We start from the raw sequence: 27,492 nt of genomic DNA on the forward strand, positions 1-27,492 counted from the left end.
TAATTATCCCTTTACTGCAAGGATAGGCAGAAGGTAGATCTCTGGACGATCAGCAAGGATTTCTGATTCCCAACCCAATTCTTTCTCAATAGCAGCAGTAAAATGACTCTCCCTGCCCTAAATTATACTGCTGAAATGATGACGGCTTGGCCGGGGCGGGGGGGAGAGAGAAATAGTCAGCAGGAGTGGATTTTTGTGTGGAAAATGTGCATTCTGTTCAGTTCTGGTACTCAGAAGAAATTCCTAGGCTTAGAATTCCTTAATTCTAAGTATTTCTCTTTTGCACCAGGATCTGATTGGTGGATCTCAGTTCCAGTAAAAAAAAAAAAAGACAGGAAAGAAAGTAAACCTCACAAGCCTGACGTCTGGCTACCCCTGCTTTACTGAACACTCAGTGCTTTCAGATAACATGGGATTGTATCAACTCAAGGACAAACTACATGTTACGCTGTAGAGATGTCTAACTAACAAAGCCCCAACCGCTCCTTCTTCTTCGCACAATGCCAGCAAGAGGGGACATTTTGAAGCAGCCAAGGAGAAGAGAGTGTTAACTCTTACAGGCCTGTTTCTTCCTGAAATATCTCCCCTGCCCGTTAAACATTCATCTGAAACCTATTGTGAAGAAACAGAACTGTCGTCCATTTTCCTATTTCATTTGGTTTTAGGATACTATGGGGTTACATCTTGTGTGCATGTGCATGCATGTGCATGCTAGTCAGTTTCTTCCAGAAGGTTAATAATTTAGAAGTCAAAAGTTTAGTTAGAATGTAGAGGTCAGGAAATTAGAAAGTTCAACTGAAGGTCAGAGGAAGGAAGGGAAAAGGGTTTTCCCTTACGAAATAGAGGCATGGTTTGCAAAACACACACACAAGAAACAAGAGGTTCAGGTGCGAATGAGTGATTAGGGGAAGGGTTAAGTACTCTCTTGCTGTACACTATTTTCCTGCTTTTTTTTTCTCCCACAGGAATTTTGGAAAAGGCAAGGGGCCACCAGAGTTTTGTTACATGTAGCTGCAGCCTAACATGCAGCTTGTCCCTCAGTGCATATCCATAAATACACAAATATATATATATATATATATATATATGCGCAAATGTTACCATTGTAATCATTCTTTGACAATTTGCACGTTGTACCTGTAGCAATTATACACTGTTATGTTTCAACACGATGTCATGATTTCAATTATGCATTGTACTGCTTCTTATTAACCAAAGCTGGGATCCAAACCACTGGTACAGCATTCAATGTGTGCACGCAGACTTTTCTTGGGGGGGGGTGATCCTTCCACAGCTCCTCATGTCCTCTAAAAGCTATTCCTAAAGGTCAAGGTCTTCTGGAGGGGCATCCCATGGAGTACAAAGGGAAGCAGCTGGAGAGGTGAATCAGGAACTCTTGTGCATGCATAGAAAGAGCCATAGCTCCATGGTAGAGCACATGCTTTGTATGCAGTAGGTCTCAAGTTCAATGCCTGGGAGGGCTGGGAAAGATTCTGCCTGATGTTGTGGATAGTGGCTGCCAGGGGTGGAGCACCTGTGGCCCCTTCCAGATGTTGTTGAACTACAACACCCCTCATCCCTAACCATTGGCCATGCTAGCTGGTGCTGATGGAAGTTGGAGTCCAAGAACATCTGGAGGACTGCAGGTTCCCCACCCCTACCATAGATAGGGACGGATGAATCTGTCAGTTTGGCTTCTCTCCATTTCTCATTTTTCCAGTCTTAAGTTTGTATCATCCTGCTTCTGCATTATTTTGCAATTACTGGGTTTTTCTTCAAAAATCCACACACAAAATGTGTGTGTGTGTGTTTTCATGTGCATTGCTCCAAAGATAAACATTTGTACACAATTCTGCTACGTATACAGATTTTTCTACACTATTTTCATGAATATACCCATTTTGCCCCCACATTTCTATGATACACATTTTTTGAATAAGGAAGAATTCTATAGCAGATTCAGAGAATTGGGAATACAAAAGGATGACTGCATTTCAGTTCACACATTGCAGGGATGGGGACGAATCCGGCCTGCTATCTGGCCTGTGGGGCCTCAGGCAAGGACCCACCACCTCCCTAAAACCCCACCTCCTGAAGGCCGGTGGGGAGAAGGATTGTTATCTCCCATCAGTGATGCATTCTGTTCCTCTGCATGCAGTGTGCTAACTGATTCATCCTTCCCAATGGGCAAAGGTATGGGGTTGTCCTAACCAAGGCATCAGCTGGAGTAGCACAACAGCACCTCAGCCAGGGACAGCCTGGGTGCAGTAAAGCTGGGTCCCCAATCAAAGTGGCACTCAGAGGAGCTCCAACTGGTGCTTCAGCTGTGGACCAGATGACTTCAGGGGACATGGCCCTGCCCCTGACATCATCTAGCCTGCAGAGGGCTCAGTGGGGAATCCACCAACCCAAATCATTTCTCCAACCCTGACGTATTGGTTCAGGCAGTGCAAATTAAGGACATTCACATTAAAATGCAAACTGAATGAATTTATTCCCCATCCCTCTCTGTAGGCTATACTCACTGAGCTACATGCTCCAATGCTCTGATGCACTATAAGGCAACTTTCTGTGTTTCATTCCATTTTCATTTCATTTATTACATTTCTACACCAGCCAGTAGCCAAAGATCTCTGGATGGTTTACAAATCTTAAAACCCTAAAAATACAATATAATAACTTAATGTTATTCCATTTACATACAAAAATATAAAACAGTTTTAAATGAACATCACTAAAAATCCCAAGACCTATTAAAAACCTTATCATATGCTGCCAAATCCCTGGGAGTACAGGAAGGTCTTAACCTGGCACTGAAATGATGTCAGTGTTAGTAGGGATGGGAGAACCAGGGATGCTGGAGCTCACTGAAATCCTCTGAACTTTACTTGAAAGCTCAGTTAAGCTCACTTCTATTCTCATTTGCAACCTGTGTTTCGATTCATTCAAATGGGGGAAATTGCACATTTTGCAAGTTGCACATTTTGCAAATGCAAGTTCAGGAATTTGCAAATATTTTTGGAGAATGTGCATTTTGCAATTGCAAATGGGGCAATTTCAAATGATTTGAACACTGAAATGAAATTTTTATACATCCCTAAATGTTAGTGCCAGGCATACCTCACTGGGGAGAGCATTCTATAATTGGGAGGTCACCACTGAGAAGGCCCTCTCCCTTGGTGCCATCCTCTGAACCTCCATTGGAGGAGGCATTTAGAAGAGGGCCTCAGATGATCATCATAGTTTACAGGCAGGTTCATACCTACCCTTATAGGTGTTTCCCTTGCATACATGTGACTCTTCAGGGCTTGACCCAAGAGTTGCTTTGATAAAGCCATGGAGGTGACTTTTTTCTTTCTTCATGGTCTACTTTGACATTCCTCTTCAAATTTCACATCTCTTTCAATTTTTCAGTAATTAGGCAGAAAGACAGGTGGGGCATAAAACACAACAGAAGCAGAGATGTGGCAAACCTGGACCTTGGGAGAATTTGCCACACTGAGCAAGGCTTCAGCTCCCATCTCTCCAAGACTCCAATGAAGACGTCTTCATTGCTTTATTCTGGCTCTGCCGACTGACATTGCATATTAATAAGGTGATTTTTAAATAATACAATGTTTATGAATTTAACCAGATACCATAATTGTTTCCTGTTGGGGGCAGGTGTTTTATTTTCCTTATCACCAGCAGACAAGTGGTTTAGAATCATCATTAATTATTATTTAAATGAGGTCTGTGAAACAAATGTCATTTGTATTCAGCCCAGGGATGAGTCATTGCTCAATGGTAGAAAACATGCTTCGCATGCAGACATTTCCGGGTTCATTCTTTGGCATCTCCAGCTAATGGGTCTCAGGGAGCAGGTGCAAGAAAAGACCTCTGCCTGTGACCCTGGAGACCCACTGCCAGTCAGAGCAGCCAATTCTGGAGTAGATAGATCAATGCTCTGACTCAACATAAGGCTTCATATTGCTCTGGGATTGGGGGGTTGGACTAGATGACCTCCTGGGACCTTCTCACTGGGTGACCCTTGATTGTTAAGTTGGGACCTAGGCAAGACTATGCTAAAGTCAGGGCTGGCCCTACCATTAGGCAAAGTGAGGCAGCCACTTCAGGCGGCGGATGCTGGGGTGAGGCGAGGAGCAGTGATGAGAGGATGGAGGATGCCCAGGGTCCCTCTATGCTAGCCTGCTGCTCTTATGTGTGGTGGGGAGAGCTGTCCGGTCCCCAGCCAGTGTTGAAGTAAGATACAACTGCCAGTCTGGTTGGCCTCTGTATGTGGAATGTGGGGCACCATCTTCACCTCAGGCAGTACAATGTCTTGGCTGGCCCTAGCTTGAACTCAAGAAGACATGCATGGGATTGCACTGTTAGTCATTTTTCCCAACTCCCTACATTGTCATTTTTACACAAACACAATTGGGCTACTTTATCAATCCCAGAATTCCATTTCTAGACATAAGAGCTAAAACAGATGAACAGAAGCTTCCTATGATGATGAATCTGTTTCTGGAAACACCCATTTTATACTGCCAGTAGGAAAATGGCTGTTCAAAGCCTCCACCATATTAAAACGAACATCCTAAACGAGGGATATGAGGATTTTGTAAAATCTGTTTCATCTGTGTTTTGCAGATTATCAGGTACCTTTCGTTCTGTAATCCACTCACTGATGGAATTGGATTTTTTCCCCCAATTTCCCAAATTTGCACAAATTCGCACTTGCAGAAATGCACAAATCCCACCCCAAAATGTGCAAATCCCCCCAAAATGTGCATTTTTATGCTTTAGCTTCTGGGAGAAATGCACATTTCTGGCCAGTGTTTTTTTAAAAAAAATATACATTTTTCTACAACTAAATTTGTGTAAAATACCAGAAAGTTTAAAAAAAAAAAAAAAGTCCACAAGTCCACAGAACCCATGAGACTCAGGAAAAGCCAGTCCATTGCAGAATCTGTGGGATGGATTCAAAGAAATCCAAACACATTTGACTCCATTGTAGATTTCTCTGACATCCTTATCCTAAATAACATATACAAAATATGCATTTGTTTATTTTAAATGTTTTGGATTGCAGCCAGATTTACAGTGGATCAACTGTGCTGGCAGAAATGGACTTCTCCACCCTGTCCTTCCCTCAGCACCCCCTGCTGCCTCCTGAAAATGCTACACAGAGAGTTAGGAGAGCCTGGTGAAAGGGATGAGCTGTGGGATGGGGTGGGAGGATTCCCAAAAATCCAGCGGGGGGACCTTCCACGAGTGGAGCCCTTTGTCTTGCAGAAGACAGATCCTGGATCCAACCTTTTGTAGTTCCCTTTGGGACCCTTTAGCTCAGAAAAAAAGCAAGTAAGCAGGGACATAATAGAGGTGCGTACAATTATGCATGGTATGGAGAGAAAGCAGAGAAAGAGAAACCGTTCTCCCCCTCTTGTCATACTTGAACATGAGATCATCCAATAAAGCTGAGTAGTGTGAGACTCGGGACTAGGGATGGCAGACAAATCCGCCATGGACTCCAGTGAGGCTGTATTCTTTAGAATCTGGCCCCCCGGAGTCCACACGGAATGGACTGCTCCCCCCCGCCATCCCATGAAGGCCAGTTGGGACGGACCCTACCTGCTGGGCTGCGGAACAAAATGGCGTCTGGTGTAGCAGATGCCATTTGCATCCCTGCCCTTGGCCGTGATAGGCTACGTAAATATTTACATAGCCTATCACGGCCAAGGGCAGGGATACAAATGGCATCCACTACGCTGGATGCCATTTGCGTGGCAGCAGCCGGAAGTCCGGCTGTGGACGGGCCCGGCCGGCAGCTCTACAGACTTGCCGCAGAGCGGAGCCAGCCAGGAAGAATTCTGGGGGGAGGGACGGATCGCCTCCCCCCCCTCCGTGGACCCCTTCAGTGGACAGGTAAGTAGGTTTCGTACACCCCTACACTTGGGACAAATGAAAGGAAGTACTTCTTCACACAGTGCATTGCTAAACTATGGAATTTTCTGAAATAAGATGTAGTGATGGCCACCAATTTGGATGGCTTTAAAAGGTATTGGACAAATTCATGGAGGAGAAGGCTATCAATGGCTACTAGTCCTGATGGTTCTATGCTACCTCCAGTATCAGAAGCAGTATGCCTATGTACACCAGTTGCTGGGAAACATGGGTGGGAGGATGCTGTTGCACACTTATGTCCTGCTTGTGGGTTTTTGAAAAACATCTCGTTGGCCAATGTGGGAACATAATACTGGACTAGATGGTACTTTGGTCTGATCCAACACAGCTCTTCTTACATTCTTATGTTCATCAACATGTATTCTAATTTCTAAAGCAGTTTACAAGTTTAAGAAAAAAAAACAAATATGTATAAACAAAACCACAAACATGTACATATTATATCACATACAGGTACAGGTACACACTCATAGTATAAAATGGGGAAAGATAGGGCTGAGATCTTCCCATGGCACACTAGTTTTGTACCTACTGGGACTTAGTTTTGTTTTTAATAAGATGGCACATTCAGACAATCAGTCTTCACCTACTGCATAGATAGTGCAGCAACAGATTCATCACATAAGTCTATTGACAGTGTGCTTTCGTTCACATTCCTTTAGCTTTTCCCCTTAAAAAGCTTGGCTGAAAGATAACGAATCTAAACCATTTTGGCTGCCATTCCTAAAATTAAACTGAAAACAACCATTATTTCTATGTCTAGATGCAGAATCAGTTTTCTGTGTATTTTTTAGCAGAGTTGGCAATCCTATTGTTTTTGACTCCTTCCAAAATTAAAGGAGCTTACAGCTTAATCTTCCATTATTTACTTTACCAAACTGGGATGGATGGAGAGTTGTTATATGGGAAACAACCTGGACTTTCCTCCATGAAATTTTTAAAAAAATCTGCTTATGTTGACCAGCAAACAGGTTTGATGTAACCCCAACCCTCCTCAAAAACTCACCAAAACTTAATCAACTCTTAAGGCATGTTGTATACAAGAAACTTCTTGTTCAGGGATGGGGAATGTGAAGCCCTTTGAGATGTTGCTGGACTGCAACTCCCATCATACCTCATTGGGTATGCTGGCTAGGGCTGGTGGGAGTCCACCAACAACTGGAGGGTCATATGTTCCTACTCCTGTTCTTGTTGGAAGTTTAGCTTCCTTAGCTGCTTTGACAGATGTATATAGCTTAGTAGGGCATTGCACAGGTTAATGCTGATGTAAGGCACATGTAACAAAAACTAACTTTTTACTTCTACCCTGGCAACATGTGGGGATCAGCATAAGCAAAGTAACAGTGGTAGAGACATGTTTCTTCACTTTAGCTTACCACACTAGGGAAATACAGATAGATGAAAATTTTGAGAGAGTCTGCCAGGTGATCATCATTGGACTATACTGAGGGCTCACTGCTTTCTCTCACTTTTCGTAATGAACCAGTTAGGTCTCAGAACCACCATTTGGGAGAAAGCATTGAGCCCCCTGCATTTCAGACAACATATGATTATCCCTCAGGAGCACCTACATTCCTTAACAACTCACTGTGACTTCTACACACAACAACTATTGTTATAAACAGTGAAACAGGCCTATGTATGCACAGCAAAGGCACAAATCTCTTTGCTTGAAAAAAAAATAGGGAATGATTCTTTGACTTAAGTTACTTTTTTTTTATTTATTACATTTCTATACTGCCCATGCCCCTTCATGGATCACTGCCTTGTTGTGGCGAAGGGGCCTGTGTAAATCAGTGAAGCCATAAGCTATGCCGTGCAGGGCCACCCAAGACGGACAGGTCATGGCAGAGAGTTCTGACAAAATGTGGTCCACTGGAGAAGGAAATGGCAACCCACTCCAGTATTCTTGCCAAGAAAACCCCATGGAACGTATCACAAGGCTAAAAGATATGATGCCGGAAGATGAGCCCCTCAGGTCGGAAGGTGTCCAATATACTACTGGGAAAGAGCAGAGGGTATTTCCAAGTAGCACCAGAAAGAGTGAAGCGGCTGGGCCAAAGCCGAAAGGACGCTCAGCTGTGGATGTGTCTGGTAGTGAAAAGAAAATCCGATGCTGTAAAGAACAATATTGTTTAGGAACCTGGAATGTAAGATCAATGAATCAAGGTAAGCTGGAGGTGCCCCTTCATGGATCACTGCCTTGTTGTGGCGAAGGGGCTTGCGTAACTCAATGAAGCCATAAGCTATGCCGTGAAGGGCCACCCAAGACGGACAGGTCATGGCAGAGAGTTCTGACAAAATGTGGTCCACTGGAGAAGGAAATGGCAACCCACTCCAGTATTCTTGCCAAGAAAACCCCATGGAATGTATCACAAGGCTAAACGAGATGACGCCGGAAGATGAGCCCCTCAGGTCGGAAGGTGTCCAATATGCTACTGGGGAAGAGCAGAGGGTATTTCCAAGTAGCGCCAGAAAGAGTGAAGCGGCTGGGCCAAAGCCGAAAGGACACTCAGCTGTGGATGTGTCTGGTGGTGAAAAGAAAATCCGATGCTGTAAAGAACAATATTGTTTAGGAACCTGGAATGTCAGATCAATGAATCAAGGTAAGCTGGAGGTGGTCAAACATGAGATGGCAAGATTGAACATCGACATCTTGGGAATCAGCGAACTAAAATGGACAGGCATGGGCGAATTTAATTCAGGTGACTATCATATCTACTATTGTGGGCAAGAATCCCTTAGAAGAAATGGAGTAGCACTCATAGTCAACAAAAGGGTGGGAAAAGCAGTACTGGGGTACAATCTTAAAAATGATAGAATGATCTCAGTACGAATCCAAGGCAAACCATTCAACATCACAGTAATTCAAGTCTATGCCCCAACCACTGAGGCCGAAGAAGTTGAGGTTGATCGGTTCTATGAAGACCTACAACACCTTCTAGAACTAACACCAAAAAAAGATGTCCTCTTCATTATAGGGGATTGGAATGCTAAAGTAGGAAGTCAAGAAATCACCGGGATAACAGGCAGGCATGGCCTTGGTGTACAAAATGAAGCAGGACAAAAGCTAATAGAGTTTTGCCAAGAGAACATGCTGATCATAGCAAACACTCTTTTCCAACAGCACAAGAGGCGACTCTACACATGGACGTCACCAGATGGTCAATATCGAAATCAGATTGATTATGTCCTTTGCAGCCAAAGATGGAGAAGCTCCATACAGTCAGTCAAAACAAGACCTGGAGCTGACTGTGGCTCAGATCATGAGCTGCTTCTTGCAAAATTTCGGCTTAAATTGAAGAACGTCGGGAAAACCACTAAACCATTCAGGTATGACCTAAATCATATCCCTGATGAATATACAGTGGAGGTGAGGAATAGATTTCAGGGATTAGACCTGATAGACAGAGTGCCTGAGGAACTATGGACGGAGGTCCGTAACATTGTTCAGGAGGCAGCAACGAAATCCATCCCAAAGAAAAAGAAATGCAAGAAAGCCAAGTGGCTGTCTGATGAGGCTTTACAAGTAGCTCACGAAAGAAGGGAAGCAAAAAGCAAGGGAGAAAGGGGAAGATATACCCAACTGAATGCAGAGTTCCAGAGAATAGCAAGGAGAGACAAGAAGGCCTTCTTAAATGAACAATGCAAAGAAATCGAGGAAAACAACAGAATGGGAAAGAGTAGAGATCTCTTCAAGAAAATTGGAGATCTCAAGGGAATGTTTTGTGCAAAGACGGGCATGATAAAGGACAAAGAAGGCAGGGACCTAACGGAAGCAGATGAGATTAAGAAGAGGTGGCAAGAATACACAGAAGAACTATACAGAAAAAATCTGAATGTCCCTGATAGCCATGATAGTGCGGTCACTGAACTTGAGCCGGACATCCTCGAGAGTGAAGTCAAGTGGGCCTTAGGAAGCATTAGTAACAACAAAGCTAGCGGAGATGACAGTATTCCAGCCGAGCTATTTAAAATCCTAAAAGATGATGCTGTTAAAGTGCTGCATTCAATATGCCAACAAATCTGGAACACTCAACAGTGGCCACAAGACTGGAAAAGGTCAGTTTACATTCCAATTCCAAAGAAGGGCAACGCCAAAGAGTGTTCAAACTACCGCACAATTGCGCTCATTTCACATGCCAGCAAGGTGATGCTCAAAATCCTACAAGCTAGGCTTCAGCAGTATGCGAACCGAGAACTACCGGAAGTACAAGCTGGGTTTCGAAGAGGCAGAGGAACTAGAGATCAAATCGCCAACATTCGCTGCATCATGGAGAAAGCAAGAGAATTCCAGAAAAACGTCTATTTCTGCTTCATTGACTACGCTAAAGCCTTTGATTGTGTGGATCACAACAAACTGTGGCAAATTCTTAAAGTGATGGGAGTACCAGACCACCTTACCTGTCTCCTGAGAAACCTGTACAAGCGTCAAGAAGCAACAGTAAGAACCAGACATGGAACAACCGATTGGTTCAAAATTGGGAAAGGAGTACGACAAGGCTGCATATTGTCACCCTGCTTATTTAACTTATATGCAGAGTACATCATGAGAAATGCCGGGTTGGATGAATCAGAGGTCGGAATTAAGATTGCTGGGAGAATTATCAACAACCTCCGATATGCAGACGATACCACCCTAATGGCAGAAAGCGAAGAGGATCTAAAGAGCCTCTTGTTGAGGGTGAAAGAGGAGAGTGCAAAAGCTGGTTTGAAACTCAACATTAAAAAAACGAAGATCATGGCATCTGGCCCCATCACTTCCTGGCATATAGAAGGGGAAGAAATGGAAGCAGTGACAGATTTTACTTTCTTGGGTTCCAAGATCACCGCAGACGGTGACTGTAGCCATGAAATTAAAAGACGCTTGCTCCTTGGGAGGAAAGCTATGGCCAACCTAGACAGCATAGTAAGAAGCAGAGACATCACCTTGCCGACAAAGGTCCGTCTAATCAAAGCTATGGTTTTCCCAGTAGTAATGTATGGCTGTGAGAGCTGGACTATAAGGAAGGCTGAGCGCCGAAGAATTGATGCTTTCGAACTGTGGTGCTGGAGAAGACTCTTACGAGTGCCCTGGACTGCAAGGAGGTCAAATCAGTCCATCCTAAAGGAAATCAACCCTGAGTGCTCATTGGAAGGACAGATAATGAAGCTGAAGCTCCAATATTTTGGCCACCTAATGCGAAGAGAAAACTCCCTGGAAAAGACCCTGATGCTGGGAAAGACTGAAGGCAAAAGGAGAAGGGGACGGCAGAGGATGAGATGGCTAGATAGCATCACGGATGCAATGAATATGAACTTGAGCACGCTCCGGGAGAGAGCGCAGGACAGGAAGGCCTGGCGTGCTATGGTCCATGGGGTCACGAAGAGTCGGACACGACTGAACGACTGAACAAAGCTGGAGGTGGTCAAACATGAGATGGCAAGATTGAACATCGACATCTTGGGAATCAGCGAACTAAAATGGACAGACATGGGCGAATTTAATTCAGGTGACCATCATATCTACTACTGCGGGCAAGAATCCCTTCGAAGAAATGGATTTGTTGACTCATAGTCAACAAAAGGGTGGGAAAAGCAGTACTGGGGTACAATCTCAAAAACGATAGAATGATCTCAGTACGAATCCAAGGCAAACCATGCAACATCACAGTAATTCAAGTCTATGCCCCAACCACTGATGCCGAAGAAGTTGAGGTTGATCGGTTCTATGAAGACCTACAACACCTTTTAGAACTAACACCAAAAAAAGATGTCCTCTTCATCATAGGGGATTGGAATGCTAAAGTAGGAAGTCAAGAAATCACCAGGATAACAGGCAGGCATGGCCTTGGTGTACAAAATGAAGCAGGACAAAAGCTAATAGAGTTTTGCCAAGAGAACACACTGATCATAGCAAACACTCTTTTCCAACAGCACAAGAGACGACTCTACACATGGACATCACCAGATGGTCAATATCGAAATCAGATTGATTATGTCCTTTGCAGCCAAAGATGGAGAAGCTCTATACAGTCAGTCAAAACAAGACCTGGAGCTGACTGTGGCTCAGATCATGAGCTTCTTCTTGCAAAATTTCGGCTTAAATTGAAGAATGTAGGGAAAACCACTAAACCATTCAGGTATGACCTTAATCATATCCCTTATGAATATACAGTGGAGGTGAGGAATAGATTTCAGGGATTAGACCTGATAGACAGAGTGCCTGAGGAACTATGGACGGAGGTCCGTAACATTGTTCAGGAGGCAGCAACTCAATCCATCCCAAAGAAAAAGAAGTACAAGAAAGACAAGTGGTTGTCTGATGAAGCTTTACAAGTAGCTGATGAAAGAAGGGAAGTGAAAAGCAAGGGAGAAAGGGGAAGATATAGCCAACTGAATGCAGAGTTCCAGAGAATAACAAGGAGAGACAAGAAGGCCTTCTTAAATGAACAATGCAAAGAAATCGAGGAAAACAACAGAATGGGAAAGACTAGAGATCTCTTCAAGAAAATTGGAGATCTCAAGGGAACGTTTTGTTCAAAGATGGGCATGATCAAGGACAAAGAAGGCAGGGACCTAACAGAAGCAGATGAGATTAAGAAGAGGTGGCAAGAATACACAGAAGAACTATACAGGAAAGAGCTGAATGTCCCTGATAGCCATGATAGTGCGGTCACTGAACTTGAGCCAGACATCCTCCAGAGTGAAGTCAAGTGGGCCTTAGGAAGCATTAGTAACAACAAAGCTAGCGGAGATGACAGTATTCCAGCTGAGCTATTTAAAATCCTAAAAGATGATGCTGTTAAAGTGCTGCACTCAATATGCCAACAAATTTGGAACACTCAACAATGGCTGGAAGACTGGAAAAGGTCAGTTTACATTCCAATTCCAAAGAAGGGCAACGCCAAAGAGTGTTCAAACTACCGCACAATTGCGCTCATTTCACATGCCAGCAAGGTGATGCTCAAAATCCTACAAGCTAGGCTTCAGCAGTATGTGAACTGAGAACTACCAGAAGTACAAGCGGGGTTTCGAAGAGGCAGAGGAACTAGAGATCAAATCGCCAACTTTTGCTGGATCATGGAGAAAGCAAGAGAATTCCAGAAAAGCATATCTTTCTGCTTCATTGACTACGCTAAAGCCTTTGATTGTGTGGATCACAACAAACTGTGGCAAATTCTTAAAGTGATGGGAGTACCAGACCACCTTACCTGCCTCCTGAGAAACCTGTACGAGGGTCAAGAAGCAACAGTAAGAACCAGACATGGAACAACCGAGTGGTTCAAAATTGGGAAAGGAGTACGACAAGGCTGCATATTGTCGCCCTGCTTATTTAACTTATATGCAAAGTACATCATGAGACACGCCGGGTTGGATGAATCACAGGTCGGAATTAAGATTGCCGGGAGAATTATCAACAACCTCCGATATGCAGACGATACCACCCTAATGGCAGAAAGCGAAGAGGATCTAAAGAGCCTCTTGTTGAGGGTGAAAGAGGAGAGTGCAAAAGCTGGTTTGAAACTCAACATTAAAAAAACTAAGATCATGGCATCTGGCCCCATCACTTCCTGACATATAGAAGGGGAAGAAATGGAAGCAGTGACAGATTTTACTTTCTTGGGCTCCAAGATCACTGCAGATGGTGACTGTAGCCATGAAATTAAAAGATGCTTGCTCCTTGGGAGGAAAGCTATGGCCAACCTAGACAGCATAGTAAGAAGCAGAGACATCACCTTGCCGACAAAGGTCCGTCTAATCAAAGCTATGGTTTTCCCAGTAGTAACGTATGGCTGTGAGAGCTGGACTATAACGAAGGCTGAGCGCCGAAGAATTGATGCTTTCGAACTGTGGTGCTGGAGAAGACTCTTATGAGTCCACTGGACTGCAAGGAGGTCAAATCAGTCAATCCTAAAGGAAATCAATCCTTAGTGCTCATTGGAAGGACAGATCCTGAAGCTGAAGCTCAAATATTTTGGCCACCTAATGCGAAGAGAAAACTCTCTGGAAAAGTCCCTGATGCTGGGAAAGATTGAAGGCAAAAGGAGAAGGGGATGGCAGAGGATGAGATGGCTAGATAGTATCACCGATGCAATGAATATGAACTTGAGCACACTCCGGGAGAGAACGCAGGACAGGAAGGCCTGGCGTGCTATGGTCCATGGGGTCACGAAGAGTCGGACACGACTGAACGACTGAACAACAACAACACTGCCCATGATGACATGATGGACCTATTCACATGTGCACAGGAGGAGGGTGGTTAGGGGAACTACGGGGGGGTGTAGTGAAACCACTATAGACAGGCCTGTCAGATGATGGGGACTACCTGGTGATGTGCGGTTCCACTACCCCACACACACACTCCATAGTTACCAGGCAAGCTTACCTGAGTGGTTTGCTTGCATCCCGACATCCTCCATGGCGTGAATGGGCTCCTGTCAGCCACCCCATCATCCAGAATGGCTGTGGGACCATAAAGAAAGTTCACAGCAGCAGCTAGGGATGGTGGAGAATTCTGCCACAGACTCCAGTGAGGCTGAATTCCAGTGAAATTTGGCCCCCTGGAGTCCATGGCAGAATGGAGCAATCCCCTCCACCACCCCGCGAAGTCTTGGCGGACCGGCTCCTACCTGCCTCCAGCGGGTCCGGTCTGCAGCTGCAAATGGCGTCCTGCCATTTGCGTCCCTGCTTTGCTGTGATAGGCTACGTAAATATTTACGTCCCCTAAGCGGGATGCCATTTGTGGCCACAGCCCAGCACTGGCCACAGCCCAGCCCAGCACAGCCCGCAGACGCAGACTCTCCGTGGAGTGGAGTGGAGCCGGCTGGGGAGGATTCCTCCCCCCTTGGCAGACCCCACGCGGACACAGGTAAGTGGGGTTTCATACACCCTTAACAGCAGCTAGAATGTTGCCTGCAGTAGTGGACACTCTAGCCAGTGGACTCTGTGGTCATTGCCTGGAAGTCCTCCAGAACCTGTTTTAACCACTGGAGAGCCTGCCAGATGATATGGTAAGCATCTCCGGGGGCCCTTAAGTGTTTTGCAGGGGGTGGCTACCCAGGGTGGTGTAGTAACCATGCGGAACATGGTTTTCTCCCCCCACATGATACACTAATCCACCGTGTTACCGGAAATCGGAAGACCGGCCGCCGCTGCCACCGAACCGCCGCCGGGAGCCGCCAGCGCCAGGGACATCCGTGCAAGGTAAGTCCCATCCTGGGGGGGTGGGCGGACCGTTTCTCCACCAATTTCGGGGGCTGAATGCGTTGGCATTCGGCCTCCCCGAGATTCGTGGAGAAATTCTCCAACATCTCTAGTATGAGGCCACGACCAAACCCAGCCCAACTGTGTTTGTTGCATTGGTGGCCCTCGGGAAGGTCTGTGACAATTTGCATACCTGGCACAACACATCTTGGGGCACATTGCCATGGAGCACTTAAGGATGGGAGTGCAAGTGTTGCTGTGTGCCCACATAGCCACCAAATACTCACTGACAAGCCTAAAGTGGAAATGGTGTCATTCTCTGTAAAGGGATAAAAGAGGTTATGGGAAACAGTTACCCAACCACTAACTACATCTGCCACAACTTCTGTAAAAGATTCGGTTTCTACAGTCCAGCTTGTCTCATCAAACTCTAGTGATATGTTGCAACTACGATGACGTGTGTTAGACTGGTTAGCGGGGATGTAAGTAACACAAAAAGGGGCAATAACTTCACCACTTAAGGACAGTCTGGTCTGGCCATTCATGTCAGGAGACGTTAAGTTTAACTGTTGTGCTTGTGCCAACTGTGAAATGGTCATTGGGATACCCACTAGAGGGACTCCACCATGGCTATGAGTAGGGGTGTGAGCACAGACATAACAAGGGTGGTTAATCTTAGCAGCTATAACTCTCAATAAATGTGTTTTGACCCCAACTCCCAGGAATTTGCTCAGGTGTGGTGGTGGCTGCCAGTTGTTGAACACATGTGGGATACCTTTCTTTGCAAGTGGAGAAGTAGTCTGGGGACCCCATCTTTTATTCAATTCTTTTATGACATCTGGCACCTAAGGGCTCAGTGGTTTGGTGCAATAACACAGCTTCCTCTCCCCTGCAGAAAGTATACTCATAACTTTGCAGCATGCTCAGAGGAATGGGTTTAGTTGCAAAATAAGGGCATTGTATCTTACAGTTCGCAACCACGCACGGTTGATTACTGACTAGAATTGTTGGGGTACAGTAAAGAAACATGCTTAGGACAAGCACTGCAATTTCAACTTCAGTTCATCTAGGTGTGTTGCCTGCCATGACGCAACACATTTTTCGTCTGCTTCAAGTCCCCCTGTTTCCTGGTCAGGGGAAGTGCAGCTTGATCCTGTGATGTCACCTTCTTCTGGCGCTGACTCAGCAAGGCTGTCTGTCATAGCTCCTCTGGCAATGGTGCAGTGGGAGTAATGGATCCAGGAATCTTGACCTGCTACTTTGAAAGCGGTGTGTGAGACTAGAAGAACTTGGTGCGGGCCTTTCCACTGTTCTTTAATGCCATCTGCTGTCTAGGCCCTCACATCTTGTCCTAGTCCGGGGAAGGTGGGGTTTTTTGGCTGCCTCATTATCATCTGCTTCTCGTCCTGTTCTGAAGAAGGTGGAGGTTTTGGCTACCTCATTGTCATCTGGTGGAATGGCACGCTTGCATCGAGTATGATGGATCCAGGATTTCTTTTCTTGGTAGGGATGTCAGAGAATTCTGCGACGGATCTCGGTGAGATTCTGCACTGGCATTCAGCCCCCTGAAATCCATCGTGGAACGGCCTGCCCCCCCACCCCCCTGCAGATCCCCCCTGGGACGAGACTTACCTGGGGCGGATGTTTTGGACGGCGGCAGCTCCAGCAGCGGCGGCTGGTCTCCCGACCAGCTGCTGCTGCCGCCAATTGCAGTCTGTGTTTTTTTCTCTTTTTTTCTCCATAGCCTATCACATCTGGGTAAAAAAAACACACACACACACGTACTCAAATGGTGGCGGCTATGGCCGCCGCCATTTGCGTTCCTTATTTTTCGCAGTCTTAGTCTACGTCAATATTTACGTAGACTAAAGATGAAGAAAAGAAAGGGGAACGCAAAAAGCGTAGTGGGCGCTATTTGCGTTCCCCTTTCTTTTCACCGTCTTAGTCTACGTAAATATTGATGTAGACTAAGATGGCAAAAAATAAGGAACTCAAATGGCGGTGGCCATAGCCGCCGCCATTTGCGTACGCGTTTTTTGTGTTTTTTGTACCCAGAGCCCTCTGCAGCCAGAAATCCGGCTGCGGATGGCCCTGGCCTGGGCCTGGCCGGCTGCTCCGCGGAGCCTCCGCGGAGCACAGCCAGCCGTGGAGGATTCCGGGGGGGAGGACCGGATCGCCTCCTCCCCGTCGAGGATTCCGGGGGGAGGGATGGAACGCCTCCCCCCCTCACCATGAACAGAATCCGTGGAAAGGTAAGTGACTTTCGTACATCCCTATTTCTTGGTGTCTTTTCACATAGACCCAGTCTCTAACTTCTAGGCTGTGACACTGCTCATGATTGGATGCAATGGATGTGCTTCTTCGAACTGTGAATGAAAGTTCTTAACACAGTTCATTAATTTCTTACAGTGGTCTATGGTCAATGAACGAGCATAGGTAGAGTCCTCATATTCAGGAGGTGAGGACAAACATTTCATTGGCCTGCCGGTGATAATTTCATTTGGAGACAAGTGGTGTTTTCTGTTTGGTGACCCTCATAGACATCAGGGCTAATTAGGGATGGCGGAGAATTCTGCCATGGACTCCAATGAGGCCAGATTCTTAGAAAGACTCACCTCCGCCACCCGGGGGAATCCACACCAGCTGGATCCTACCTGCCACCCGCCGGCCACTGCCGGCCAGCTCTGGCTGCTGCTGCCTGTCTTCGGCCGCAAATGGCGTCCAGCGTAGCGGACACCATTTGCATCCCTGCCTTTTGCCGTGATAGGCTACATAAATTTTTACATAGCCTATCACAGCAAAAGGCAGGGACGCAAATGGTATCCGCTATGCCAGACGCCATTTGTGGCCACAGACTGGCTGCGGCCGGAGCCGGCCGGCGGCTCTGCAGACTCGCTGCAGAGCGGAACCAGCCAGGGAGGATTCCAGGGGGAGGACCGTATCACCTCCCCTTCCCCCTGCGGACCCACAGGTGGATGAGGGTGAGTACAATCCGTACAGTGTACACACCTAGGGCTAATGGCAAAATAGTTACCTAATCAGAGTTCAATTCAGTACATAACTCTGACATGTTTTGCTCCTCAGTATCCCATTTGTTCTCTACATTTCCCAGTCTTGGGTGGGGGGGTTGATATGGGCAGTGAAAGTGGGAGAAATGTTCATCACTTTGCATACCTGTTTCCAGTAGGAGTTACAAAGTTCAAAAGTTTCTTAGTGACTGTGGTAGCGTCTGCCCTCCTGCAAGGGGATGCCTTTACCCTCATCCAGAAAACAGGCACACAATTTCTAACACATATTCAAACCTACGACACTTGTACATTTGAATAACATCTATTTGCAGATGTAAAAACGGACCTTCTGAGAGACCTCTATATCCTTGCGCAACCTTCACAAGATGTCCTGCATTGTGGAACGGACAGGTGACACAACAGAGACAGATGACCAGACAGATGGCCTGTCCCTCCTTGCCGGCATGAGAAAAGGGATGAAGCATGTTGGCCAAGAAGAAATGGAGTGACCTAGGCGCTACCAAGCGGCCGCCTGGGGAGCACCTTAGAGAGTCAGGTTGTAAAATACAACCTGCGTGACTCCACCTGGATTCATTATGTTTGGGGGCAAAATCTTGGGCTATGCTGAGGTCCCAACGATTTACAAGATTTACAAGCCTTTTGCAGGTGCATCAGCATGGGAATTTGAGAGAGACACAGCATCTTGCTCATATGTATGAGCTGCACATTAAATAATAGCCATAGAAGATGGCAGGAGAACTGTTTTATAACAAATCTGATATATATTTCTATTTCCAATGGGGGGTTCCTGCAGAAGTCATGAACTCCCTCTTTTCTTATCATTGACCAAAATCATGAACTACTCTAAAAGCATATCGTGAATCAGTGAACAGTTTTTGATTTTTAGAGCAATGAGCTCAGCTACTTGAGCAGAGAGACTAGCTGATTCAAAGCACTCATAAGGAGTTGCAACAGCATAGTCAGAAAGACATCTGCACATGCTCAGAGACTAAACAGCATAAATAAAAGAAGCAATTCAGTGTGCACTTCTTGTATCAGTGGGGAAAAAGCACATATTCGTAAGCAACTCAATAAATCAAAACTTTTAATTTAGTGTACATCTTGACCCAGAAACTATTTGCGGTTATCAGTTCTACACACAAGGCAACTCCTCTCACTCCCTGTGCAACTCTTGCCCGCGCTTCATCCTTCACTATGCTTTGCAACATGATTTCTATCATACTCTGGTTTTCTACACGCCTCTACTCTAGCTTTCTCCAACCTGGTGCCCTCTACACTTTCTGTCTACTTGCTTCTTACCGGTGACTTTCAGCAAAAGTTTATACTTACTTTAACCATATAAAGTTCTCATTTCAATCAAAACAATTTTAGCACATATCCTATCTCTTCACAAACATTCAGTTTTACTTGCATTATTTTGTTCAAAAACATCTTTCTTTCTGGTAAACGCACAAGTGGAGTGTAAGCTACAATTTTGCCTTTCTCATACTGTATGGTATATGCCAACCTGTAACATCTTTTTACAATAGCACACAATTCAGCACACATTCAGCAACAAGAGATTGTCTTCATCTCTAAAATTTTAATGGACCTTATTTTTATCTATTAAGTTCATTTGTTTTACAAGAGATAGATAGGGGTGGCTTTCCCTTCAGGAGTTTGGCATTTTTTCCATTTTCCCAAGGGCTTCTGGGAGGGAGGAACATTTTGGCTCCACTCCTTCAGTAAGAGCCATCAAATGAGCGGATGGCAGCGAAACCCACAAGTTATTAGGATCACATTTAAATTCAGCTCAAAATTTACTTAACAAATCTCTTCTTAATAAATTTACAGGACTATGTTCCATTAGTATAAAAGCATGGTCTGCTTTAAAAGGGCCCTACAGACACCATGACTTCTTTACTAAGGGTTGGTAAATTTGGGATCCCATCAATTTCATCACCCACTCACAGCGTCCCGAGAGGGGGAAGTTCTTTGGTATTTAGCATAAAAACAACTGACACCTGTATCAACTAGACAAGAGTACTCATTTTCTCCAACCTTGATTTTCAAGAACGGGGCATTCAATTTCAGTTATAGGGGTGGACGAAAGTGACTTACCTGTCCTCGAAGCTTGTTCGCGGTGGGGGGGAGGCGCTTCGCTGCTCCCCCCGCGAAGTTCAGGCCGGGGGGGAGGCTTCCCGCCTCGCCCGGCCGAAATTCAGGCCGGGGGGGAGGCTTCCCGCCTCGCCCGGCCGAAATTCAGGCCGGGGAGGAGGCGCCTTGCCTCGTCCGGCCGCGAACTCCAAAGTTTTTTTTAAAAAAAACAAACGCCCCCGTGATAGGCTACGTGATGATTAATGTAGCCTATCACGGCTAGATCTGCAAAGTCAGCCGTGATAGGCTACATTAATCGTCACGTAGCCTATCACGGGTGACTTTAAAAAAAAAAAAAAAAGCGCGTGCACTAATGGCGGCCCCCATAGGGAGCTGCCATTCGTGTTCCTTATTTGGTTGCTGTAGTCTACTTAAATGTTTACGTAGACTACGGCGAAAATAAGGGCAACGCAGCGTTGCCCTTATTTTCGCCGTAGTCTACGTAAACATTGACATAGACTACAGCGACCAAATAAGGAACGGGAATAGCGGCTCCCTATGGGGGCCGCCATTACCGTACGTGCTTTTTTTTTTTTTTTAAGTCACCTGTGATAGGCTACGTGACGATATACGTAGCCTATCACAGCTGACTTTGCAAATCTAGCCGTGATAGGCTACGTGAATCGTCACGTAGCCTATCACGGGGGCGTTTTTGTTTTTTTTTCTTTTCTTGGAATGGCGGCGGCGGCAGCCAGTCGAAAGACCGGCTGCCACTCCCGCCCCGCACAAAGACCTACCGAACCGCCAGCCGGACCCGCTGCCGGGAGGAACATTCGGCAAAGGTAAGTCCCGTCCTGGGGGAGGTGCAGGTGGGGTGCGGAGAATTTCTCCCCAAAACTTGTTCGGGGGGCCGAACACATTGGCGCTCAGCCCCCCGAAGTTTCGGGGAGAAATTCTCCACCATCCCTAGTTTCCAACTGTTAGGTGTCGGGGAGGGGGGGGTTGGCTTTTTTTGTGGAAATCTCCATGGGACTGTCATTGCCTCTCTCTTCTCTTTCTGCACTTGCTCTTCTCTTCCTGCACTTGCTAACCCTTAATTATTGTTGTAAACAATAATTACAGATGTCGCGGGCATTTTGAGGGAGCTGCCAGGACCCCTGTGGCTGGCCTCCTCGGCTTCTCCCACAGCCTCGTCCTCTCTTGCGAGTCTTGTAAAATCTCCCTTCAGAAATTGCTGCGGCCATTTTCACACTATTTACTGACTCCTTCTTTCTCTCTTTGTTTTCTCTCTCATCTCTACCATTAAAAACAACTAGGGTTGGCAGAGAATTTCTCCCCGAAACTTCGGGGGGCCGAGCGCCAACGTGTTTGGCCCCCTGAACAAGTTTCGGGGAGAAATCCTCCGAACCCCCCCCCGCCCCCCGCACACACACCCCCCCGGGACGGGACTTACCTTCACCGAATGTCCCTCCCGGTGGCTGGTCCGGCCGGCGGTTCGGCGGGTGTTCGAGCGAGGCGGGAGCGGCAGCCGGTCTTTCGACCGGCTGCCGCCGCCGCCATTGCAATGAAAGAAAAAAAAAACGCCCCCGATAGGCTACGTGACGATTCACGTAGCCTATCACGGCTAGATCTGCAAAGTCAGCCGTGATAGGCTACGTCAATCGTCACGTAGCCTATCACGGGTGACTTAAAAAAAAAAAAAAGTGTGTACGGATAATGGCGGCCCCCATAGGGAGCCGCCATTCCCGTTCCTTATTTGGTCGCTGTAGTCTACGTAAAGATTTACGTAGACTACGGCGAAAATAAGGGCAACGCTATTTGCGTTGCCCTTATTTTCGCCGTAGTCTACATAAACATTTACGTAGACTACAGCGACTAAATAAGGAACGCGAATGGCGGCTCCCTATGGGGGCCACCATTAGCGTACGCGCTTTTTTTTTTTTTTTTAAGTCACCCATGATAGGCTACGTGACGATTGACGTAGCCTATCACGGCTGACTTTGCAGATCTAGCCGTGATAGGCTACGTGAATCGTCATGTAGCCTATCAGGGGGCTTTTTTTTTTTTTAACTTTCGCGTTCGCGGCCGGGTGAGGCGGGAAGCCTCCTCCCCGGCCTGAATTTCGGCCGGGCTGAGGCGGGAAGCCTCCCCCCCAGCCTGAATTTCGGCCGGGCCGAGGCGGGAAGCCTCCCCCCCAGCCTGAATTTTGGCCGGGCCGAGGCGGGAAGCCTCCCCCCCCCCGGCCTGAACTTCGCGGGGGGAGCAGCGAAGCGCCTCCCCCCCACCGCGAACGTCCTTCGAGGACAGGTAAGTGACTTTCGTCCACCCCTAAAAACAACATGCGTTGCCAAACTCAAAACATCTGACACGGACTTTCCTTGCCACCCGGGAACATGGCAAGTAACATACTCTTTAATGTCTGGGGTGCTTTGGTCCACAAACATACCACCTACCAGAGGTTTACTCTGAGAGAGGTTTACTCTGCTCAGCTTCGGGGTCCATACCGCAAATGGATTGGGAGAGTCTGGAAAAAGAAACTCTCCTGGTGTTTTATTTTGCCCTTCCATCAATAGCCAAAAGGGCTTCCAAGTGATGAATAAGCTGGTTCTGGCAGGCTCGTCAGGAGCTCCATTTCCACCTGGGACAGCAGGGGTTAAAAAAATCGGTATAGTGGAACTCAAAAAGAGATAAAAACCAGACTGGGCAGAGGTGGCTAAATAACCAGGCGGAACCGTTGCGAGGGGAGAGGGTTAAAGCTTTCTGGGGCAAAACCCTTTTCTCTTTGGCTCCGCTTGGAAGCCTCTTTTGCCCGAAGGTACCAATAATCCATCTGGCCAGGAAATTTATCTTCTAAGACTAGCCTTAAATCTCTTAAGATTTGTTAGTTACAGGATCCTACATTTGGCCAAGAGTGGGAGGTGACAAGCCACTCTTCACTACACAAAATACACATGCGTTTCTTAGACAAACCACTAATACCTGGTAAATTATTAAAAGACTATAGAGCCAATCTATATTACAACTTTAAACTGGTTTCAGACCGGTTTACCTAAAGGGATCCTGCAGTTTCATGAGGGTACTGAGAATTCTTTGCTAGAGACCCCTGTCCCCTGCCCAAGTGGCCCCTCTTCCTAGAGCTACAATTCCCAGGATTCCTGTATTTGGTAGCCGTAAACACTAAAAACAGGTTTGAAACCAGTTTAAAGTTGTAATGTAGATTGCCCCTTCATCATTACATCCGGTGGACTGCCCAAATGGGCAGAACACTTGTTAGCCATTGTTTTATCTTGATGTAGGACTGGAACCCACACCTCAAAAACACTATGAGACCTGTTTTGTCTTGATGTGAGACTGGAACCCACACCTCAAAAACACTTTCTTTCTGGGATTCAAACCCAAATATATTCCGTGAAGTCTATGAGATCTCTTACCTTACCAAACCTGGATCCGCTTACCTTTTAATTTGTTCTATTGGACTCGTCCCTTATCGAAGTCCTCCCAACTCTCCACCAAGATCCCTCAGGTGAACTCACCAAGAGGCGCCTGGGCATTGATTTCGGGTGGACGAGAAGAGGGATACGAGCCAGATGGTCCTGCTGCAGTCACCAAATTGTTGTATGAGCAGAACACGCTCCTTGTTCGTTGTCTAGCCGGACAATGGATCACACTAGACACGGGTAAGACTCTGGATCTGAAAGCACTTTATTGCATGGCCAGCAAGGCACTCTGTCAGCAAAGAGGCAGAGAGCCCCGAGTGTTCAGTGGGGCGGGCTTTTATACAGAGAAATACGTCACATATAGGGAAGAACTCTAGCCATGCTCTAGTAGCCGCATTACTTGGAAGCATTCACACAGTCTGTTATCTGAAAAGGGACTGAATGTTCTTTCCCTGGACTGGGGTGGACACTTGCCCGCTAGTGACACTCAGTTACTGCACAAAATACAATGTTATAAGCCTGCAGTCTGGGGAGGAATTCATCCTCCCTGTCAATTCTCAGGGAAACTGCTTACAGGCTGTAATTTGCTTCTTACAGACTACAATGCCAACAACATGGAGTAACTCTGGTTCATACTAAACACAAGCCATTCCGGGCTACACACAATACATTAGGGGTGAGGTTAAAGGATTCTTTCCACAAAACCAGTGGGAGAGAAATTAACTATGGCCAGCTTCAGAGCAGCATAGTTAAGAAACCTGATTCAGGGGTGTGTCAGAAGAGTGAAGTGGCCTAGCAGATCCAGGGTCACACTAACATACTCCTGTCACACTGCAAGAATGCCCTGAATTGGCTCCGACTGGTGACAAGAACACCATAGACATACTGGGGCCTACAGGACAGACATACAGTGCAACCCACGCTAACTCCCTTCAGCCAGACTTCACCTGGGGTTAGGATTCCTCTCTTGGTTTTGAATATTTCCAAGCATGGGCCTTCATACCTTACTAAAAATCCCCCCCCACACCTCCTACCAACCTTGCCCCTGAAATATCATCCCTCATCTCAGTAGTGGAATCCAAAATGGCATCCTTGTCAGTTCTCATTGTTTACTGTTACACAAAATTGGGATCAGGCAAGTGCCAATTCCAACCAAGGCATGGAAATTCAAGCTAGAAAATCTTAGGGATGGGGGAGAATTCTGCCACGGACCCCAATGAGGTCAGATTCCAAGAATCTGGCCCCACTGGGGCCCATGGTGGAACAGAGCACTCACCTCCACCTCCCCCCAAAATCCGTCCAGGCCTGCTCCACTCTGTGTTGATCCTGCGGAGCCAGCCCCCAGCTCCACATCGCTGGCAAATGTTGATATGGCCAGCAGCCATTGCTGTGCCATATCGCTAAGTAAGTCTCCGAATGCAAATGGCGGAGTGGGCGCCATTTGTGGTAGTAAAGCTGGTAGATTAGCCTAAATGCAGCCATTTATGGCTGCATTTAGGCTAATCTACCAGCTTTACGGCCGCAAAAGGCACCCACTATGCCATTTGCATTTGGAGACTTACTTAGCGATATGGCACAGCAATGGCTGCTGGCCATATCAACATTTGCCAGCGATGTGGAGCTGGGGGCTGGCTCCGCAGGATCAACACAGAGTGGAGCAGGCCTGGACGGATTTTGGGGGGAGAGACGGATTGCCTCCCCCCACGGGCAGATTCCCCTGCGGAATGACAGGTAGGGAATCCGCCCATCCCTGGAAAATCTAGTTAAAACTCTAGAAAAGAAGAAACTAGTTAAAACTCTAGAAAAGGGTTAGATTTTAGAGCAAGAAGAGTTTACAATGAAGTTTAAGAAATTATGGCGCAGTGAAAGATGTCTACAGCAGCAATTCCTCTTGTTCAATTGACTGCACTAAAATATTCTCCCCAATGAAGGATTTTCTCCTGGTTGTGTTTGAAAAATGCCCAGCCATAGCCTGTGGAAAAGCAGGCGGGGGGATAGAGAAGATATTTAAGACTTGCTGTTCTGGGAAGTTGAACCATATGCCTGTCTTTCTGCTAGGGCAGCCTTTCCTAACCTGGTACCCTCCAGATGTTTTGGAGTACAATTCCCAGCATTCCAGACCATTGCCCATGGTAGCTGGGGCTGATGGCCATTTTAGTCTAAAACAGCTGGAGGGCACCAGTTTGGGAAGGGCTACAAGAGGGGTTGGCTCATTTTTAGTTTCACTCCACACTTCTGTTCTGGCAGCACTTGACAAACCGCAGAAACAGCTGGGCCAGGCAGCACAGAAAAGAGCACACTCCAGGCTTTGGGGACCAGATGAGTGAAATGGAAGGGGGCTAGTCCTGTGTAGTACTGGGTGCCCTTAGGAGAGCTATTGTATAAACAGATTTGCAGAATTGCCCAGAGGACTACAAGCGTTTTCTTCCCCAGTGCCCCAAATGTGTTTGAAGAAATGTCTAACTCAATGAACCATCATCTGTACTGCAGCACACAAAAGAAACAAATGAGTCTCCTATTGCTCCCATTAGAAGAACTTTGCTCGAATAACTCTCTCTTTAAGCCGTATTTGGAGTCTATGCTCCGATGCATTAAACCGCTACATTTGAATCAGATCTGCAGAAAAAGATCGGAGACCAAACTAATCCTGCTGGTTTTTGAAATGCAAATTGCATCAGAGTGTGGTGGAGGAGGAGGCTGATAATGGATGGAATCAGAGCAGGAATTGGGCGGGGGAGGGAGGGGGGGAGGGAGGGAGGGGGGGAGAGAGAGAGAGAGAGAGAGAGAGAGAGAGAGAGAGAGAGAGAGAATTTAACCCTTTCCTCCCCTGCAACAAGGGAAACTCTCCCATTTGTGTCCCTTCCGTGCCTCCTCTGAGCTCATTAATTATCAACTCCCTTCCCAGCTGTTGCGATTTTCATTTTAAAATGGAAAAACCTGCATATTAGATGCAAAGACACATTTAACATCATGTGCAGATTGGCTCTCGGCCCACACCTTAGCTCTGCAAACAATCTTCCCAAATTGTAAAATTGCATGCCTGACAGTTAAGATCTTCTTCAGAGGCCTTTCTCCAGGTGTTACAGTCTTCTGGGCTACGTGGCAATCAAGGACATCGCTGGTTCTCCAATTGTGCTGCAGCTCTAAAATGTTCTCCCTGAAAATACTTGCCTGGTGCCAGCTCCAACTTTCAGGCACCACACACCAGATGGGCAGGGGGAGGGGAATGCTTGAGCTTTTCTTGATTGACATTGAGGGTTTTATTGCTGTTTCCCAATGTGACTTGAGTTTTATTCTGTTTCATGCTACCCTTTTGCAATTTTATTGCTGTTGTTTATAATAAAATAAAAATAATAAATCAACATAAAATATGATTAATATATAAATGCTCTTCTATATTTAGTTGTTGTTGTTGTTGTTGTAGTAATAAGCCACTTTGGGAATTGCCTTAATTGAAATGAACATCTAAAATATTTTCATATATCATTCATTTATTCATTCAATTTCTATACCGCCCCATAGCCAAAACTCTCTGAATGGTTCACAAGTTGCTCTCTGGGCAACTTGTGGCCCTCCAGATGTTTTTGCCAATAACTCCCAACAGTCCCAGCTAGCATAGCTAGGGATCATGGGAGTTGTAAGCCAAAATATCTGGAGGGCCACAAATCCCACCCTCTATCATAAATCACTTAACTGAGGCTGCAGTCCTATGTACTCTTATTTGGGAGTTCAGTAGGACTTACTTCCAAGTAAACATGCATAATGGCCTGCTCTCATTATGCTACTCCAATCAGTGGAGGCTGGTGGCTCTG

At 46.3% G+C, this 27,492-nt stretch overlaps 1 pseudogene; it reads right to left on the reverse strand.

The window, feature by feature from the left end:
* The window catches only part of LOC146348870 (uncharacterized), a 153,540-nt pseudogene that overhangs the window by 16,802 nt on the left and 109,246 nt on the right, over window positions 1–27,492 (reverse strand).

This window comes from Heloderma suspectum, chromosome 4 (assembly GCF_057233095.1).
Source record: "Heloderma suspectum isolate Gila_16-S chromosome 4, 16-S_ref, whole genome shotgun sequence".
NCBI lineage: Eukaryota > Metazoa > Chordata > Lepidosauria > Squamata > Helodermatidae > Heloderma > Heloderma suspectum.